This window comes from Enhydra lutris, unplaced genomic scaffold (assembly GCF_002288905.1).
Source record: "Enhydra lutris kenyoni isolate GAN:26980312 unplaced genomic scaffold, ASM228890v2 scaffoldscaffold8, whole genome shotgun sequence".
NCBI lineage: Eukaryota > Metazoa > Chordata > Mammalia > Carnivora > Mustelidae > Enhydra > Enhydra lutris.
The window spans coordinates 11,731,368-11,750,668 of record NW_019154092.1 but is presented as its reverse complement, the minus strand read 5'-3'; the positions used below and the strand labels follow the sequence as shown (position 1 = coordinate 11,750,668).

The 19,301-nt window shown below is 41.7% G+C and overlaps 1 protein-coding gene across 2 annotated transcripts in view; it reads right to left on the bottom strand.

Annotated features, from left to right (window-relative positions):
- Positions 1 to 471, bottom strand: part of LOC111142479 (zinc finger and BTB domain containing 14) — a 7,148-nt gene extending 6,677 nt beyond the window's left edge. For both annotated transcript variants that reach the window (XM_022495672.1, XM_022495674.1), the window contains exon 1: positions 376 to 471. The gene's annotated coding sequence lies outside the window, so the exon portion shown is untranslated. The remainder of the gene's footprint in view (positions 1 to 375) is intronic.
- Positions 472 to 19,301: the final 18,830 nt, after the last annotated feature.

Genomic DNA, 19,301 nt, shown 5'->3' with positions numbered 1-19,301 from the left:
CACCCCCACCGCGGTGCACTGCGGCGGTGCGAGCGGGAGCGGCCATGAACTCCGCCGCCGAAGCTCGGCGAGCGCGCGCGCGGGGCCGTCGCCGCCGCCGCCGCCCGGCCGCTGCCGGAGCCCGCTCGCCGGCCTGCGCGGCCCCTAGGGCGCCAGGTCCCCACGCCCGGCCCGGTTCCGGCCCCAGCCCGGCCCCGTTCGCACCGCACCGCTGGCGGCCGCCCGCACATCCTGGAACTGGCTGGTTCCCCAGAGCTCGGCGAGAACGCGCGTCTTCCGGGCTGCTCCTCCGCGCCGGCGGCCAGCCGCCCCAGCGCCCCCGCGCCCTCCTCGCGGATAGCCCGGGCCCCTTCCGCACCCCCGGCCCGCGCTTACCTGCAGCCTGGCACAGCCACAGACACTCGCCGTGGGCTCCCCGCGCTCACTGCAAGCAGGCCGGGGACGGGTTGGACGCGGGGCGCGGGGGCACGGTGGGTGGCAGTGTATTTTGGAATTTTTTTTTTTTTTTTTAGTTTGGGGGGGGGGCGGGGTGGGAGGGAATCGTGCACGTCCCTGATGGTAGCAGCCCTCCTCCTGCACGAGCACAGAATGTCTAGCCGGCCGTGAACACCCCCACCGGCACCCCCCCTTCCCGTGCATGCGCGGTGCGGGCTGGGGGGAAGGCGCGCCGCCGGCTTGCGCAGGCACGGAACCTGACCGGGCCTCTAAATGAGCGAGCGAGGAAAGGGTTAATCCGGGACCTTGCGACGCTTTCTATGGAGTCTACGGGGCCGCCCCTGGAGGGCCCTGGCCTGCGCACGCGCGCGCACGCGCGCGGTTTGGAGCGCGCGGAGCCCGCGCGCGGGAGAAGAGGTGGGCGGGGCAGGGGCGGGGCCTCGTGAGCAGAGAAGCGTAAGCACGAGCGCCGCTCGCGGGCACCCGCCCAGTCTGGTGTTCCCGCCTCCCGCTCAGACTCCCGGGCTCCCGCCCGCGCCCGCCGCCGGCGCAGCGCCGGGGACGCGGGAGCGCGGCGCTCCCGTGCGTGTGCATGTTCGTGGGGCAGTGCCGCCCTCGGGCGCGCGCAAGGCGGGCTCTGCGGCTGCGGGGCCCGACCAAGCTAATGGGGTGGAGGTTCCAGGTACGCTTGCCCTTCGCCCACCCCAGGCGGACCCTGGAACACGCACAGCGGGCGTTGGGTCTTGGCTGGTGTTTCTGCTGCATTATATATTATTGGGAGAATAGTAGGCCATCAACAAACGTTTGCAAAGCAAATGAAAAAAGTGACTTATTTCATTTGGAACGTGAGGGGTGACCCCAGTCACCCAGAAGAAAGGGAACACCCCCTAAATTTCCGGATCCAGCCAAACCTGTGCCCATGGGTTTACCTGGACATTCTTAAGGGAAAGTCACGGAGACTGGAGGCCCTATCCTAGATCATCTGTGGCAGTAGTGAGGTTGGACGTGATTTCATCTGCAGCTCTCCCTCGGAGAACGCTGATAATAGCACTGTTCTTACATTCCTGTTCAGCAAAAGTAATGGTTCCGTTGATGTTCACAGCATATCGCGTTCCCTGTGATAGCGTGGCTGGGCTTGGGGCAGGCACCGGGACCAGCCAAACATAGCTGGAGGGCACTACTGCATCTTCTTAGAGTTGCTTATGCTGCTTTAACAGCGTTTCATAAAAACTCATAATTTAACATGTAAAAATTAGAGTAGGACCTTCTTCTTGGACTTGTGTGATAATTCCATAGTAAAGATTTAAGAAATGATACTGTGATAGGCTGTATTCAATTCTAAAGAAATTCCGTACAGTCTCAGTTGATTTTATATTAATTTCGACTTTAGTTTCAGTGTTTTGAATGGTACTTTTACACACATCCTTTTCGGTGTTCCCAAGATCATGGCGTTTAGTGGGTCTACTGGATGAAACAAAATAGACCAGTTCTAGGATCACACGTCCAATTCAAATATTAGGTACATTGTTTAGCTTCTCTAAACCTCAGCTTCTTATTCTCTGAAATGGAGAGCACTTCGAACAGTTGTGTGGATTAAACGAAATAATGCTCTGGTCAGTGCTTAGCTCAAATATTAGCTCTATGATGTTAAATGATCAGCCCACTCTCAGTAGATGGTGGGTTTAAGTGGCAGGGGCAGGACAGGAATGGCCAAAGTTCATGCTCATACATGATACCTGTGTAGCCTCATTCCCTCTAGGGCCCTGGCTGGGCTCGTTGATTCTTGTTTACACAGCTTTTAAGATTGCATTTCCATCCTGTTTGGTATTTAAAGGGAATAATAATAGTACCATAGCGTAGGGTTAAGCTACCAAGCAATAAAACTGTCACTGCATTTAAATAGCAGTGTGTGCACATGGCTAGCACTTAGTTTATGGTTCGTTGTCTGGTGCTGTTCCCCCTTCATCCATACCACGTAATTGCACATGTTTATATACTCATTCTGCATATATTTATTATCTGCCTGCTAGGTAAAGAAAGGCTTTTTACGTATGGTTGGCTAAAGGCTTCCCAAGATTTGACTAGTCTGATGAAATTAAATAGTGCAGTAGAGCTCTCAAGCCCTGGACTGCATTTCCCAAGTGACAGATTCCTGGCGTCTTGGCTTTTTCATCAATTAACCCTCTTTTCTCATTTATTTTATGGGCTCTACCCATCTGTTCCTTGGGGGTCATGGGGATGAGTCTAAATTAAAGGGGCAACACCATGAGAAGGAGGAGGGAGGAGAGAAGAGACCATACAGGAAGGGCCTCACCCAGACCTGGCACTTTGGTCACCAGCCTCAACTCAGCACTGGGCAGCACCCATTAGTCCTCAGTAAATATTGACCACAGATTAAATGACAACCCAGAACTTGATACCAAGGGGAGTTATATGGGCACACTGTGGGATTGACGGTGGGTCAGGGCCTTCCTGTAATGCACAGACCTGAGGCCCTTGAAGGAAATCTTCTCTCTTTCCTACCAGGAATGCTGTCACTCTGTGTGGATTTCTCTGTCCAGCTACTCTGCTGGGAGCACCTAATTTCTCATGTGGGATGCCCACAGATTCCTCCGGCCTGGAACCTGCTTCTGAGGATTGTGAGGCCTGATGTGTGGGGTCTGTAGCATGGAATCCTGAGTGCCAAGGATTAGGGTGCTTATGAGCAGCCCCCAGGGATGTTTGGAAATGTGAAGTCATTTGGGGTTGTTATAGAGGCATGGGGTTGATTTCTTTATCACACTGACTGGGCCCTCTGACTGGTTTGGACCAGTGGGATGTGGGCAGACAAGAGGATGGGCAAGCTCTGGGTAGAGGCTTGGAGAAACATCCTGTATTCTGCTCTCTCTCCTGTGCTTGTGTGGTCCACATTGAGAGGACCGGGCCCACATTGCTCCTGCCTCCTCAACCCAGCCCTTCAATGACAAGCAGACCTGAGAGAATGAAACTGACCCAAACCCTGAGCCCAGGCAAGCTGAGATGAGTAACAGCTCATCCACAGGTGCATGAGTGAGAAATAAATGCTTGTTTTTATAAAACCCTGGGAGGTTGTGTTTCATGATTTGTTATCACAGCAAGACCTGATAGGCCTGCACAAGGAAAAATGTCCCACCAGAAGCCAATAAGCAACTTCCCCTCCCTGCTCTTAAAACACTGGATACAGTAAATGAACAAGAAATACATCTAGTCCCTAAAAACACAGAGGTGTGAACACACACATTCAATAAATAATCACATAAATCATTATATAATTGCACATTATAATACATGTTTTAATACATCCATAAGGTGTGATGGAAAAGAGGAACTAAGTTTGATTGAAAAATCAATATGTGGGGGCGCCTGGGTGGCTCAGTGGGTTAAGCTGCTGCCTTCGGCTCAGGTCATGATCTCAGGGTCCTGGGATCGAGTCCCGCATCGGGCTCTCTGCTCAGCAGGGAGGCTGCTTCCCTCTCTCTCTCTCTCTCTCTGCCTGCCTCTCTGTCTACTTGTGATCTCTGTCAAATAAATAAATAAATAAATAAATAAATAAAAAGAAAAATCAATATGTGTCTCCAAAGATGTACATTTAAGACCTGAAGGATGAGGAAGACCTAGGAAAAGAGGAGAGAGAGCATTTCAGGCAAAGGGAGAACAGTATGAAGGAAAGGTTGGACGGAACTTGGTGTGCTTAAGGCTCTGCGGCAGGACAGAACACCTGGAGCCCAGTGAGCAGGTCCCAGCACCTTCTGGGCCTTGGAGCTGTGGTGAGGGCTTTGGCTCTGATGCTAAGCACAGCGACAGTCATCAGAGGGGTTTTCTTTGAAACTCTCATTTATTTAGGTAATTCTCTTAGTCTCACAACTAGAATAAATTCAGCCCTTGGAATGCAGATATGGACTTTGAATTTCAAACACCTCCAATGGCAAGACCACTCAGGCAAAACTCTTGTCACAGGTCAGGTTGTGGGGAATGTTTTAAACACCATCAAGTGAAATACTATCCTTCACTATGTAGAAATAGAAGAAAAGTTAACAATTTACTCATGAAATTTACTTTTAAATAAAATACATTTATTAAAACACTATCATAAGTAGTGTAATTCCAATCAAACTTCCATTTGAGCTGCTGTATGCTTACAGTTTCTGGAAACAGTAAGTAGAAAAAAATTGCTAATTAACAACAATGAAAATAATATGCACTATCTGAAAACCAAATAAAAAGAAAACAAATTGCCTATAAGACTCACATGAGTAGAATATACATTTGTAAAACATCCCAGGAATGATATTCCCATGAAGTTTCATTGGAACTATTCTATAGTCACTTAAATAATAGCAGTAGAACCAAAAAATGAAAAGCTCAAACTTATTTTAGGAGAAAGAAAAAAGTAATTACTGCTGTGTTTCTGGATTATTTTAGTGGTCTTGCTAAGACTAAAAATACTGTAATTATATTACCTACAAATAGAATAAAATGGAAGCAATTAATTTATAAGAGTCACATTCAAATAATCTATGATTATAGAACATTATTCTAAGAAGTATAATTATATCAAACTTCCATTTAAGCCATTGAATAGTCTCTTAATTAAAAGCAAAACACACACACACACACACACACACACACACACACACACACACACCCCCCAAAAACCTAGGAGACAAAAAAACCAAAGTTACTTTAGTAAGAAGGGGGAAAAGCACCTTGTTTTAGTTCTATATCTTCAGAAGTTTGCTTTTTTGGAAGGTGGGGTCTTCTTAGAATGTGATTCACTTCTGTTTTCTGATTTTGTGGACAGAAGATTGAATCCAGCACTTGCTGTGGACATTTTGTATTGTCAATTTTGGATGTAATGGACCAGGAAAGTCCCTTGGTGGAATGAATTTCAGGAGAGGTTTTTTCTCTGTTTCTAGAAGAAGGAAAGAACAGGGTATCCTCTTCTCAGAACTGCCCCCTAGGACTTCTCTGTCACATCTGACCTCTGAAGGAAGATCCTGGGTCAGCAGCAACTCTGAGATGGGAGAGTTAAATCAAGAGAAAGCTCTGGGGGCACCTGTGTGGCTCAGTGGGTTAAAGCCTCTGCCTTCGGCTCAGGTCATGATCCCGGCGTCCTGGGATCAAGCCCTACATCAGGCTCCCTGCTCAGCGGGGAGCCTGCTTCCCCCTCTCTCTCTCTGCCTGCCTCTCTGCCTACTTGTGATCTCTGTCTGTCAAATAAATAAATAAAATCTTAAAAAAAAAAAAAAAGAGCTCTGAACATCTGCCAGGGCAAGGAACACCAAGACAAGTGTGCCTTATACTTGTGGATGATTTCCTGCATAAGGATGGAGTTGGCTGAATGGAAGGATCATTCCTGTGTGGGTTTGAACCTCATGGGGCATCTGGTCTACCCTGAGCACCCGACCCTGGATTCCCATGCCAAGATGGGCTGTTGCTCCTCCTTCCTCTGGAATCTGGTCAGCCAGAAGATTCCTTCATGATCTTCTTGGGTGAACATGAGAAGGAGCTGGGCGCACTCTTTATGGGAACACTCTGTACTATCTGGGCAACTCTCATAAATATTATTTCAAGGCAGTATCTCTGCATACGTAATTATTTTTCTCTGGCTACTTTCAAGATTTCTTTTTTCATTTTCGTTTTTAGCATTTTGATTATGATATATCTGCGTATGGAGTTCATTAAGTTTATCCTATTGGGATTCATTGAGCTTTTTGGATCTGTAGGTTCATCTTTCTCCAAATTTGGGTAGTTTTCTGCTAGAACTGATAAGCAAATTCAGTAAAGTTGCAGGATACAAAATCAATATGCAGAAATCTGTTGCATTTCTATACACCAAATGAATGAAGCAGGAGAAAGAGAATTAGGAAAATAATCCCATTTACAACTGCACTAAAAATAATAAGATACCAAAGAAAAAAACATAAAGAGGTAAAAGATATGTACTCCAAAAACTATAAAACGCTGATGAAAGAAATTGAAGATGACATAAAGAAATGGAAAGACATTCCAATGCCTATGAATTAGATGATTAAATATTCTTAAAATGTCTAAATTACCCAAAACAATCTACATGTTTAATGCAATCCCTATCAAAATACCATCAGCATTTTTCACAGAGCTAGAACAAATACTCCTAAAATTTGTACAGAAACATAAAGATCCTGAATAATCAAAGCAAAGCTAGAGGCATCACAATTCCAGACTTCAAGTTATATAACAAAGCTGTAGTTATTAAAACACTATGGTACTGGTAGAAAAATAGACATCTAGATCAGTGGAACTGAATAGAAAACCCAGAAGTAAACCCACAACTATACTGTCAATTAATCTGCTATAAAGCAGGAAAGAATATCCAATGGGACTTGGGCACTCTTCAACAAATTGTGTTGGGAAAACCGGACAGCAACATACAGAAGAGAGAAACCAGACCACTTTCTTACACCACACACAAAAACAAATTTGAAATGGATAAAAGACCTAAATGTGAGACCTGAAACCATAAAAATCTAGAAGAGAACACAGGCAGTAACCTCTTGACATCAGCTGGAGCAACTTTTTTCTAGATAGGTCTCCTGAGGCAAAGGAAAACCAAAAATAAAAACAAACTACTGGGACTACATCAAAATGAAAAGCTTCTGCACAGCAAAGGAAACAATCAACAAACTAAAAGGCAACCTACAGAATGGGAGAAGATATTTGCAAATGACATATCTGATAAACCGTACCCAAAATACATAAAGAACTTAAAAACTCAGCACCCAAAAAACAAATAATCCAATTAAAAAATGGGCTGAAGACATAAACAGACATTTCTCCAAAGAAGACATCCAGATGGCCAACAGACACATGAAAATATATTCATTATCACTTACCATCAGGGAAATGCAAATTAAAACTACAGTGAGATATTGCCTCATACCCATCAGAATGGCTAAATAAAAAACACAAGAAACAACAAATGTTGACAAGGATGTGGAGAAAAAGAACACTTTTTCACTGTTGGTGGGAATGCAAACTGGGGCAGCCATTCCGGAAAACAGAATGGAGTTTCCTCAAAAAGTTAAAAATAGAACTACCCTACAATCTAGCAATCACGCTATTGCATATACACCCAAAGAATACAAAAACACTAGTTTGAAAGGGATACATGTGGCCCCTATGTGCATAGCTGTATTATTTATAAATAGCCAAGATATAGAAACAGCCCAAATGCCCATCAACTGATGAATGGATAAAGAAGATGCAGTGTATATACATAATGGAATATTACTCAGTCATAAAAAAGAATGAAATCTTGCCATTTGCAACAACATGGATAGAGCTAGAGGGTATAATGCTAAATGAAATAAGTCAGTCAGAGAAAGACAAATACTACATGATTTCATTCATATGTGGAATTTAAGAAACAAAACAAATGAGCAAAGTGAAAAAAGAGAGAAAGAGGCAAACAGACTTTTAATTATAGAGAACAAACTGATGATTAAGAGGGGAGGTGGGGGAATGAGGAAATAAGTGATGGGGACTAAGGAGTACACTAGTTGTGATGAGCACTGGGTGATGTATGGAAGGGTCAAAACACTATATTGTACACCTGCAACTAATTTAACACTGTATGTTAACTAACTAGAATCAAAAAGAAACTTAAAAAATTGGGAGGTAGTTTTCAGTGATTAATCTTTACACTTATTCCAGCATCACATTCTTTCTCCTCTTCTGAGATTCCAATGACATGAATGTTGGCATTCTTTTTCAGTATTCTCATAGGATCCTGAGACGTTGTTTTTAAAAATCTTTTTTTTTCTCTGTTATTCAGATTGAATAATTTCTGTTGATTTATCTTCAAGTTCACTGACTTGTTCTTTTGTCATTGCCATTCTGCTACTTGGTCCATCTCGTGAGTTTTTTCATGTGAGGTGTATTTTTTCTGTTCTAAATTTTCCATTTCATTTTTCTTTATATCCCTTACTTCTTTGATAAGACTTTCTATTTTTTTTATTTCTTTTAAGAGTACTTATAGTTACTTATTGGAGAATTTTAATAAAACCTGCCTTTAAGTTTTGGTTGCTTAATTCCAACATCTTTGTCAACACAATGTTGTCTTCTGTGGATTGTCTTATCACAAATGAGTTAAAGTTTCCTGGATCTTTGTATACTGAATAATTTTAGATTGTGTCTCAGACATTTGAAATATAAGACTCTGGACTTTGTTAAATCCTATGGAAAATGTTAATAATTTTAACAATCAATCAGGTTAGGTTCTGGTCACAAATTTTAACACATTTTCTGTGGGCTCTGGTTGGGTATATTTGGAGTGCTGTCTGCATCTGTCTCAAGTTTTCTGTGCATTTGCCAGTCTAAGATGTGGGCTATGATCAGTTGGTTCAGTTTTCAAAGTTTTTAATATGCTGATTAGGATCAGATCCATACCATGTTCAGCTCCAAGGTGAGCCTATGATTTGTAAACAATTTTATGGGGCTGCTTTCTGGACTCCTTCTTCTTTGTGTTCTTTTTGGAACTTTCTGTCTTCCTGGAGTCCCCTTTTCCCATTCTTCAGTCAGAAATTTGGGGGCACATGTATGACTGAATCTGAACCAAGTGCTAGGAGGACCAGAAGGGAAAAAATGGTAAACTCACTGCTGGTTTGGTGATAAACTTGCTTGTTTCCTATATACACTTAACTTAAATAGCTATGTTTCCTCCAAGGGCTGGTTTTTCATTTTCAGTGCATTTTTCCATGTAGTTTTACTTACATTCAGGTCTACATATTCTTAGATTTCTTTATTATTTCCTTTTAAAACTAGTGTTATTTAAGAATCTGAGTGTGATGTAATCATATTATTTTTTATGATTTTTAAAAAATTATTATTTTTTTGTCTTTTTTAAAATTTCTTTTCAGTGTAACAGAATTCATTGATATTATTTTGTTTTTGATAGATTTTTTGAGCTATCTTTTTTTAGTAACTTCTTATTTTGAAAGAATACAGTAAAAAGAATTCCTATAAACACTTTACCTTTATCCAGATTTGCCATTATAACATTTTGCCCCATTGGCTTAGTCATTTGCTATCTTTCTCTCTCTCCTTCATTATTTACACATGTACACAAACACATTTTTTTTCTGAACTATTTTTAAAGAGTAAGTTACAGATATTATGCCCCTTTTCCCTAAATATTTCAGTGTGTGTTCCTAAAAATAAGGGTGATCTCTTATATAACCACAGTACAATGATAAAAATCAAGTATTTACTACTGATACAATACTATAATCTATAGTCCATATTCAAATTTCACCAATTGTCCCAATAATGTCCATTATATTGCATAGCTTTTTTTTTTTTTAATTGGTTTAAAATTCAATCCAGGACTGCCCCAGCACATCTGGTTATAAAGGATAAAGAAGATCTTTTGTCATTTATTTCCCAAGTCATTTTTATATGCTTCAACACCAATACTGGCCCTTTTTCAAGTTCTGTGATTTTTGTTTTGCTAAAACATCTCTATGAACATGGATTGTATCCTTTTAAGTTTAGTAAACCACCAGCAAGACTCCTCTTCCTTGTGGTACCCTTCCCTGATTACCAAAGAATACTGTTACCATCTTATAGTCCCGCATTCCTAAAACCTTGAAATAATTTTAGTTTCCTTTCTTTCGTCTTCTATCTCGTATCAGTTTCACGGGTCAGCGACTTGATTTACAGTTTTCTTCATTTCTGGAGGACACACCTTCAGGCTTGACTTTTGTCCTTAAGCAAAGATCATTTCATCCTCGAGAGTGAAACACATATTCTTATATTAATATTCAAAATATTTCATTCTCTTTGAGCTAGCATGTTACTGAAGCCGAGATTGGCTTCCTCTGAGCTTTTGTGAAAATGTGAACACTTTCAATGTACGGAACAGATCTTTATCCATCACATGGGCTGATGCTTGTCCATTATCCCTCTCCTGCTCCATGACAGTGTCTGGACACACAACACTCCAGCCTGAACCATTCCACTTCAAAAGGTTGACAGTTTTCTAGTTTGCAAATGAATTTTGAGTTAAATCTCCTATAGTTAATACTAAGTACAAGTATCTACCAAATTCTACTTATGTGGAATTCCGGTTTCTGTGAACTAAACTCCTTAAGATCATTTTCCTGGTCCTTTATTGAAACTGGTTATCTGTCATATTGACATTATGACCTTATATGAAATATGTAAACTCTGGTGTTTTGTAAACTGTTTAGTGTACATATCACACATAGAATCAACTCATCAGTTTGGGTTAGAATTTAATATTTTAATTTACCAAAATTATCATCATGATGCCAAATGTTACTAAAGCGGTTTCAAAAAGAAAAAAAAAAAAAAAACAAAAAAAACTACCCTGCAAAGCATTTATTCTTAGTTTTAGTGAGCTAAAATTATAGTTTCCTCTTTTGTACAATCAAAAAGCTATATTATTTCTGAATCATAAAGACTTCACTCTCAGTACAATAAATAACTCAGTAAAAATTGAAATAAAAATTTCTCTCGTCGACATCTGTTCACATGGATTTGTGCAGAAGACGGATTGCCTTTCTGCGCCGCTTCTACCCTCCAATACTATGTTTTTGCTGTTCCTTGAGCACACCTGGAACATTCCCCTTTCAGTACCTTGTGTACTTCTGCAATATTCAGGCTGAAATATTAAAATCTATTTCAGATTCTCATCATCTAAATCAAATTGTAATAGTTGGTCCAACGGTCCCTGAAATGGACCAAGCTGTTTGACCAACCGTTACAATATAATGTTCTTTAGTCTTTTTATCTACTTCAAAATTCAGCCTTCCTTTACAAAGAGGCGAATTTTCCACTTAACCCATGAAAGAAAAACAGTGTAATTGGTGGGAAATTGCCCAGTCACTGGGACTGAACTTGGATCACTTACCGATGTTCCTAGGCAGGTTACTTTGTGGTTCCAGATTCAGTTTCCTTATCTGTACCATCAGAACAAAAATAGAATGTACCTCCTAAAGTTAATGGATTAATTCAATAGTTTGAGTCCCCATCTTGTGCCAGGCATTGTAGGTGCTGTAGATATGGCCTAAACAAAACACACAAATATTCCTGCCCAGGAGGCAGACAAGAAACAAATAAATAATTGAAATGTATATTATGTCATCTCATGATAAATGCTGTAAAGAAAAGTACAGCAGGGGAGTGACAAAGAAAGGCTGGAAATATGGGTGAGTAATTTTCAATGAAGTGATCAGGGAAACCTCACCGAGAACACATCATTAATGCAAAAGGCCTGAAGGAGGTGAGCAGTCTGGGCAGGTGAAAATCATAGCAAAGAACCTTCCAGGGAGAAAAGACCAGTGACCACAAAGGAGCTAAGGTGGAAATATGCCTTTTGTGTTGAAGAAACAGCAAAGACAGAAGTAGAAGAAAGGTACATGAGAAGAAACATGTCCCAGTCCCCACTCTTCATCAGTCTGGGAGGGACGGATGGCAATGTGACAGCTTTTATTTCAGTTTTCTGCTGAGACACTCTATTTATGTTTGTTGAACATGAAATGCCCAACACATTCTAATTTAACAATGACTTGGTATATTTCTGGACAAATTCTAGCATGGCTTTAGAGCCTCCTGAACTAAAATCTTCAGAGAAGGGGGGGGTGACTGGTGTGGAGGGGGGGGTAGGTGGAAGGGGACAGCAACAAGGAGGGGTGTAGGCTGGATGGTTGATGACATGACCATCATAGCTATAGGCTTTTATAGAGAAGAAAGGGGGAAAAGTTTGCCAAGGGAAGGAGGACACCTGCTCTCTCCATGAAGGAATATAAACAGGAGGAGTCCCACCTGGAGAATTATGGGCACAGTGGCCTCTGGTGACCGTCAGGATTCTGGTAGATCCCTGAGGACAGTCCTTGTCAACCTTGGCTGCTTATGGTGATTACCTGGGGAACTTTAAAGATACTGGTGTGGAGCCCTGCCCTGGAAGGTTCTGATTAATTGCTTTGGGGTGTGGCCTGAGTGGTCAAGAGTTACAACAGCTCCCCAGGGGATGGTAAGGTTAAAAACCACTTCTTCAGGGGCACCTGGGTGGCTCAGTCATTTAATCGCCTGCCTTGGACTCAGGTCATGATCCCAGGGTCTTGGGATCAAGCCCAATGTCAGGCACCCTGCTCAGCAGAGAGTCTGCTTCTCTCTCTCCCTGTACTCCATTTCCTTGCTTGTGCTTGACTTTCACACACACACTCCTTCTCTCTTTCAAAGAAAGAAAAAAACTTAAAAAAAAAAAAAAAAAAAACACCCGGATGCCTGGGTTGCTCAGTGGGTTAAAGCCACTGCCTTCGTCTCAGGTCGTGATCCCAGGGTCCTGGAATCGAGTCCCACATCGGGCTCTCTGCTCAGCAGGGAGCCTGCTTCTCCATCTCTCTGCCTGCCTCTCTGCCTACTTGTGATCTCTGTCTGTCAAATAAATAAATAAAATCTTTAAAATCTGAAAAAAAAAATAAACAACCCACTTCTTTATAGCAAAAAACATGAGGGGACCATTCAGGAACATTCAGGGTGATGAGAGATTTACATAAGATAATTCTTTTAAGACATTAACTCAGTTCCTGGTACACGTCAGCTATGGACTTCCTTCTCCAGACGCCAATGTTAAAATTCTGGCAGAAGTAAGAAGGCAACATTTATTCTGCAGGATGGGACTCACATTAAATGGAGAAAAATACATCAGGGGATTCTTCACTCCATCCAAGATGGCATCTTTATAACACTCCTCCATCTTTCCATGTTCAGCCCAAAGCTCTGTCTGGAGGTTGGTCATTCCTCACCGTCCCTGCTTTAAAAATCAGACTATAGACAAGGTTGAACTGAGTAAGTGGAATGTTCTTCTTCCCCTTGTAATTTGCTTGGGAATCAAGCCGATTTGTCGGCACAACTAGCTACCCTGTTAGATTTAAATTCCAGTTTTTCTTTGGGATGAATAGGCCAAGCATGAATTTAAGCCAGTTAATTTATTAGCTGCTATTATATATATATTCAAACTGAGGAATAATAAAAGGAACAAATGACCCTAAATATTGCATGGCTATCTTTATGGTTAGCGAACAAGCTAATATATTTTTGCATGTTCCTTTTATTGATTTGATCATATTAATCAAAGTTATGATCTCAATCTTCAGTTAAAAAAGAAACAATTCAACCAAAGTCCTCAGAAATTCATAAAGACACATAGATCTTTTCAGAGCTAATATTTAAACCGTTCGAGTAACTGGAAAAGGAAATGATCAGACAAATTACCTCATCGGCTTCTCATTCTGTCTTCAGTTTCAGAGTGAAACTGTTTATCTTTCTAAGCAGATCTTTTTGGAACAGTCTATATTTCATTTGAAAAAGTTATTTACATAATTCCATTCTACCACTGTTTGCAAAATATCATTTAGAATAATTTAAACAAATATTCATAGGGAAATGTGTGAATAATAAATTCTTTTTTAAAAAATAGAGCAGTTAGGTATGCTCATACTTCCCACCCAAGGGAGTTATAAATTTACCAACATGTTTGTCTGACCTCTGAACCAGTCCATATATTATAAGCCAGCACTAGAGTAATGTTCCACCAAAAAAGGGTAACAGTTTACATTAGGAGCTTCTATCTGTATTTTGATACATTTTTATTTTGAAATAAATTCAGACTTAGGGGAAAGTTGCAAAAATAGTACAGAGCTCTCTGATATATCCCATTGCCTAGTTTCTCCATTGTTAACATTTTATTTTACCATAGTACAGTTGTCCAACCTGAAAAACTGGCATTGGTGCCTTACTATTAATTAAAGTTCAGATTTATTTGGATGTCACCATTTTTTCCCGTTCATGTCCTCTTTCTGCTCCAGGATCCAGTCCAGGAGCCCACACTGTACTAGTGATGTGCCTCCCAGTCTCCTCTGGTCTGTGACAGTGTCTCAGTCTTTCCTTCTTTCCCATGAGTTTGGCGAGGAGCACCAGTAGGTAACATGTAGAATATTCCCCCAATTTAGGTTATTCTGGTGTTTTTCTCATGATTACACTGCAGTTATGGGATTTGGAAAGACCACCACCATGGTGAAGTGACCATGTCGTCACATCATCCAACTATTTGAAAACTGCTAAATTTGGACTAAATACACTCTCAGATCTTTCCCAGTCCTAAAATGCTATGGTTGTATATTTTATAGAGCCCCCTATTTTTAAGCAAATCTGCATATGTGTTTTTAAAACAAATACAAGTCTTGTAAAATATGGTCTATAATTTCACTCAAGTGATAAGCAGACAGGGAAGCCCACATCATCAGTCTATTGGCTGAAGCAGATCAACATTCTCCTTCTCCACAAGCCATGCGTTCTGTTGGAACTCTAGCATCTATAGATTTGTGCCAGTATACTAAATATCCCCATCCTTGCCTAAAGTGACTCATAGGAGGCAGATATATCAGCAGCCCAAGCATAGTTTAGAATAAAAGGAAAAGAATAAAAAATCCAATTAAAAAAAAAGAAGGTAAGAATATATCCAATTATGGGGACATCAAGAATGAGAAAGAAGCTTCCAGTTGGAAGAATCCAGGATTCCTCGACTGAGAGCAGGAGGAAAATGTGGAGAGGAGAGATGAGCAAAGAAAAGAGAGAAAACAGAGAGGACATCGCTGGTCAGCAGACAAACCATTTCATTAAAGTGATTTTGTAGTTGTCTTATTTTCTGTCATGACCACTCAGTCTTATACTTCAAAGCAACTGGAACTTAAGAGATTTGGAAATTAATATTAAAATGTTTTCAGGGTAAGTGAATACAGTACTGAGTAGAGCCTGTACAGACACTAAAGACTGACATGACATTTGCTTTGCATTTGTACGATGCTCACACATTCATTATTCAATTTGATCGCTGATATGCCCTGTACCCTTCTATTTCAGAAGGGAAGAGATGGAGCCATCGTTATATCATTTGAAATCCTGAAGCCCTTCCTTGTAGCCTCCACCCTCGTTTTGTAGATGAGACGACAGAAACCTCGAGATGTTACAACTAGTATCCACAGCTAGTTAGCAGTAGAGAATGGCACAATCTCCGCTCACCTAACCCTCCAGGCCGGCTTGCTGGCTACTCCAGAGCAAGTAATAAGGCAACAGGGAATGCCCACACAGTATGTCACGAATATTAACTCATTTATCTTCACAACATGCTGTGAGGTAGGAAGCCCCATTTATAAGCCACGAAACGAAAACACATCAAAATTAAACAGTTTGCCCAACGCCAGACACAGAGCAAACAGCAGGCCATGGATTTGAACCCAGATCACCCAGCTCCAGCATCTCCAACCCCTGTACCAACTACCCTAACTCAAATGCCGATTTCCTCGCCTTTTTGTTTCATTTGCTCTCCCGGGAATAGGAACCTTTGAACTGCTGTGATTGTCACACACATTCATAGGATATTGGGAGAGGTCCTCAAAAAGACATGACTGCCAGTTGAAGCATGAGCTGGACCCCAGGGTTCAGAAGATCCTGGCCCCCTCCCCATCCTTGGAATGTGGATTCCACTTGCCTTTTCCTGCTCCCAGAGGTTGCTGCAAGGACACCCCTTGAGATAGGGGTGTGGTGTTGAAAACACCTGCACAACATATGCAACTGAGCCCAGTTAAGTTCTCTTTATAAATGTTTACCATTTGGCAGATGGCCGCAGGGACACATTCGTCTTACTGCTGCCGACGACAAGCCTCCATGCAAGTTCCCTTTGCTTATTAAAACTGCCACCGGGGCACCTGGGTGGCTCAGTGGGTTAAAGCCTCTGCCTTCGGCTCAGGTCATGATCCGAGGGTCCTTGGATCGAGCCCCGCATCGGGCTCTCTGCTCGGCAGGGAGCTTGCTTCCCCCTCTCTCTCTCTGCCTGCCTCTCTGACTACTTGTGATCTCTGTCTGTCAAATAAATAAATAAAATCTTAAAAAAAAAAAAAAAAACCGCCACCCACCAACCTGGAGTGGCCTGCCTCCATCACTGTGTCTCCTTGCCCTCTGCTTAAGGAGGCTGAGTTCTGATTACATCCAGGAAGTTCTGTAGAGGTGAGGAGACAGAATCTCAAGTTAGAGGTGTAATCACTGCAGAAGAGAGTCTCCCCAACTGGGCAGAGATGACAACGCTTTCTTGTGACAGTTGATACAGCTGCTGCATTTCTCCTTATGCCGGTCCCTTCCAATTTTGCCTTCCGAGTATAAGGGAACAATCCAGTCATGCCACACCCTCCCAAATATGCAGAGAAGACAGGGAGGAAATCGAGGGTCATCAATGCTCCTCTCTGCACCTACTATGCTCTGCAGAGCTGTAGCCATGGACAAGACAGACAGAATCCTGCCCTCGAGGGGATTCTGCGTTAGTCATGGTGGGAGGTGGGGAATTCAGGATGGCGGAGGTAAAGCTTTCTGATAATACCAGGGGCAAAGGGATCACTTGGGAAAAAAACCAAACATGTAGCAGGTTACCGCTGTGAATAAAGTTGTCCTGAATATAGTAATAAATACACCTTTAAGCATCAGCTCTTTTAGAAGAGATAGTCATCATGATTTTTGACTGTAATACGTACAGTAATAGCAGCTAACAAAAGACAGGATACTTTTCGTAAGATTCATGTCGTGTCCAACCGCGAGACGATTTTTAACATTCCTTTTTAAAAAAGATCTGTCAAAGTTTCATATTTTTCAAAGAGAAAGCACTTTATCCTACCTGTTTAGGAGAGGAAGCAAATTACAAACCATTTGAAATTAATGACGAGATACATTCTCTTCTGTCCCCGAACAAGCCCCTTTACTCCAAAGACAAAAATTTCCAAACATACCTGACATTTTCCCTGTCATCTCTGGAAGCTGAAAATATTTCAGTGCTGGAGATTTAAATCAGAAATAATTCTTCAGTTTTTGTGTGCTGACAAGAGGGAGATTGTGATATCTTCAATAAAGCATAAGGTCTGTGGAACAGGAGATGTGGAGAACTCAAGTTCAGAAAGTCTTCCTGTAGGGGCGCCTGGGTGGATCAGTGGGTTAAGCCTCTGCCTTCGGCTCAGGTTATGATCTCAGGGTCCTGGAATCGAAACCCTCGTTGGGCTCTCTGCTTAGCAGGGAGACTGCTTCCTTTCCTCTCTCTCTCTGCTTGTCTCTCTGCCTACTTGTGATCTCTGTCTGTCAAATAAATAAATAAAATCTTAAAAAAAAAAAAGAAAGTCTTCATGAAGAATCTTCATTATACATTGAACTTCCAATTCAGCTACTCGTCATGTATCCACGCTGTTCAGATTTCATTATTTATGATTCTGATATAACTTTAAGAGTAGGCAGTTAGACTATAAAGAGGAGCAATTATTTAGTCTTCTACTTAGCATTTTTATTTATTGATGCTGACTCATAATTCCTTGATATGGTCATGTCAAGCCGATACTTCCTTAATTTGCATGCAGTCACAAGAAGGAGTTATGACTCTGATATCACAACAGGAAATCTCTCTTTTAACTTTGGTGACTCCACAGGGCATCCATTGATGGCTGGCTTGTCATTTGTTCATTTTTGCCTTTGCTATTATTTTCTCCCCACACAAATTGCTTGCCAAATGTTTCTGGAAACAGCATGGTTGTTTTCACTGGGAACAACCCACTGTTGGATGCTTATATTTCTTCTGCTGTCAAATTCAGTAACTTGGTCAGAATTGCTAAAGCTCTAGTCACAAGTAAATCAATGCTTCATGTGAAATTCCTCATTTTTACTGTCGAGGTGTTAAATGCAATCTAGACTCATAAAATGATTTATTTCCCCACGGAGCAGAAAGGACAATAATCAAGTATATCCAAAATCGTTATAGTCACCGCAGCAGCCAGATTGAACTAGAATCCAAATTATCTCTAGAATCCTTTATGCATCCCAATTCCTTCCTTCTCTCATACTTGCTAGTCTTAGAAAAACAAATATTAGTTTAAGGAGGCTTTAGCTGAGGCAGTCATTATGATTTTTTGTGCAGTGCTATGAAATTAACGTTCTTATGGTTATTTCATGTGGGTCCCCTCCACGTACAAAGCATTGTCAGGTTGTGGGAGTCAATATTTTAGAAATGGAGAAACCAAGACTTGGAAGCGAGGTGACTCGTCTAGGACGCAACAGGTAACAGATGGCCTTGCCGATGAGAGAGTCTTCTGACTCCCCAGTCACTGCTCCCAATCCAGACTCTCCTGAACAAACCAAATGAAACAATAAGGTCAGAAGATAGAGGTGATGTAGTTGACAATTCACAAAAGGATTTCAGTGCTGGGATGGCCAAGCACATGGAACCTTTGGTTCTGTTCAAAATCCATGAACTTTATCTTTTATTTGATGTCTGCGGTCCCTTGGGTTTCTTCCACTCCTTTAACCAATTCCATTTGATAAAGATGCCTTTTTTATCTGACATTGCTTTAAAATAGTATGAGCTTTGAAACTGTATTCACCCTGCGTTTGAAACTCAATTCTATTACCATTTGTGTGACCTAAGGCATGAAAAATCTCTCCAAAACAGAGGAGGAGATGAATTAAAATTTACCTCCTCATTGAATTACTCTGGGGTTTTTATTTTTTTATTTATTTTTTTTTTAAAAGATTTTATTTATTTATTTGACAGAGAGAGATCACAAGCAGGCAGAGAGGCAGATAGAGAGAGAGGAGGAAGCAGGCTCCCTACTGAGCAGAGAGCCCAATGCGGGGCTCGATCCCAGGACCCTGAGATCATGACCTGAGCCGAAGGCAGCGGCTTAACCCACTGAGCCACCCAGGCGCCCCATACTCTGGGGTTTTTAATGATAATTGTGTCCGAATATGCGCAGTAC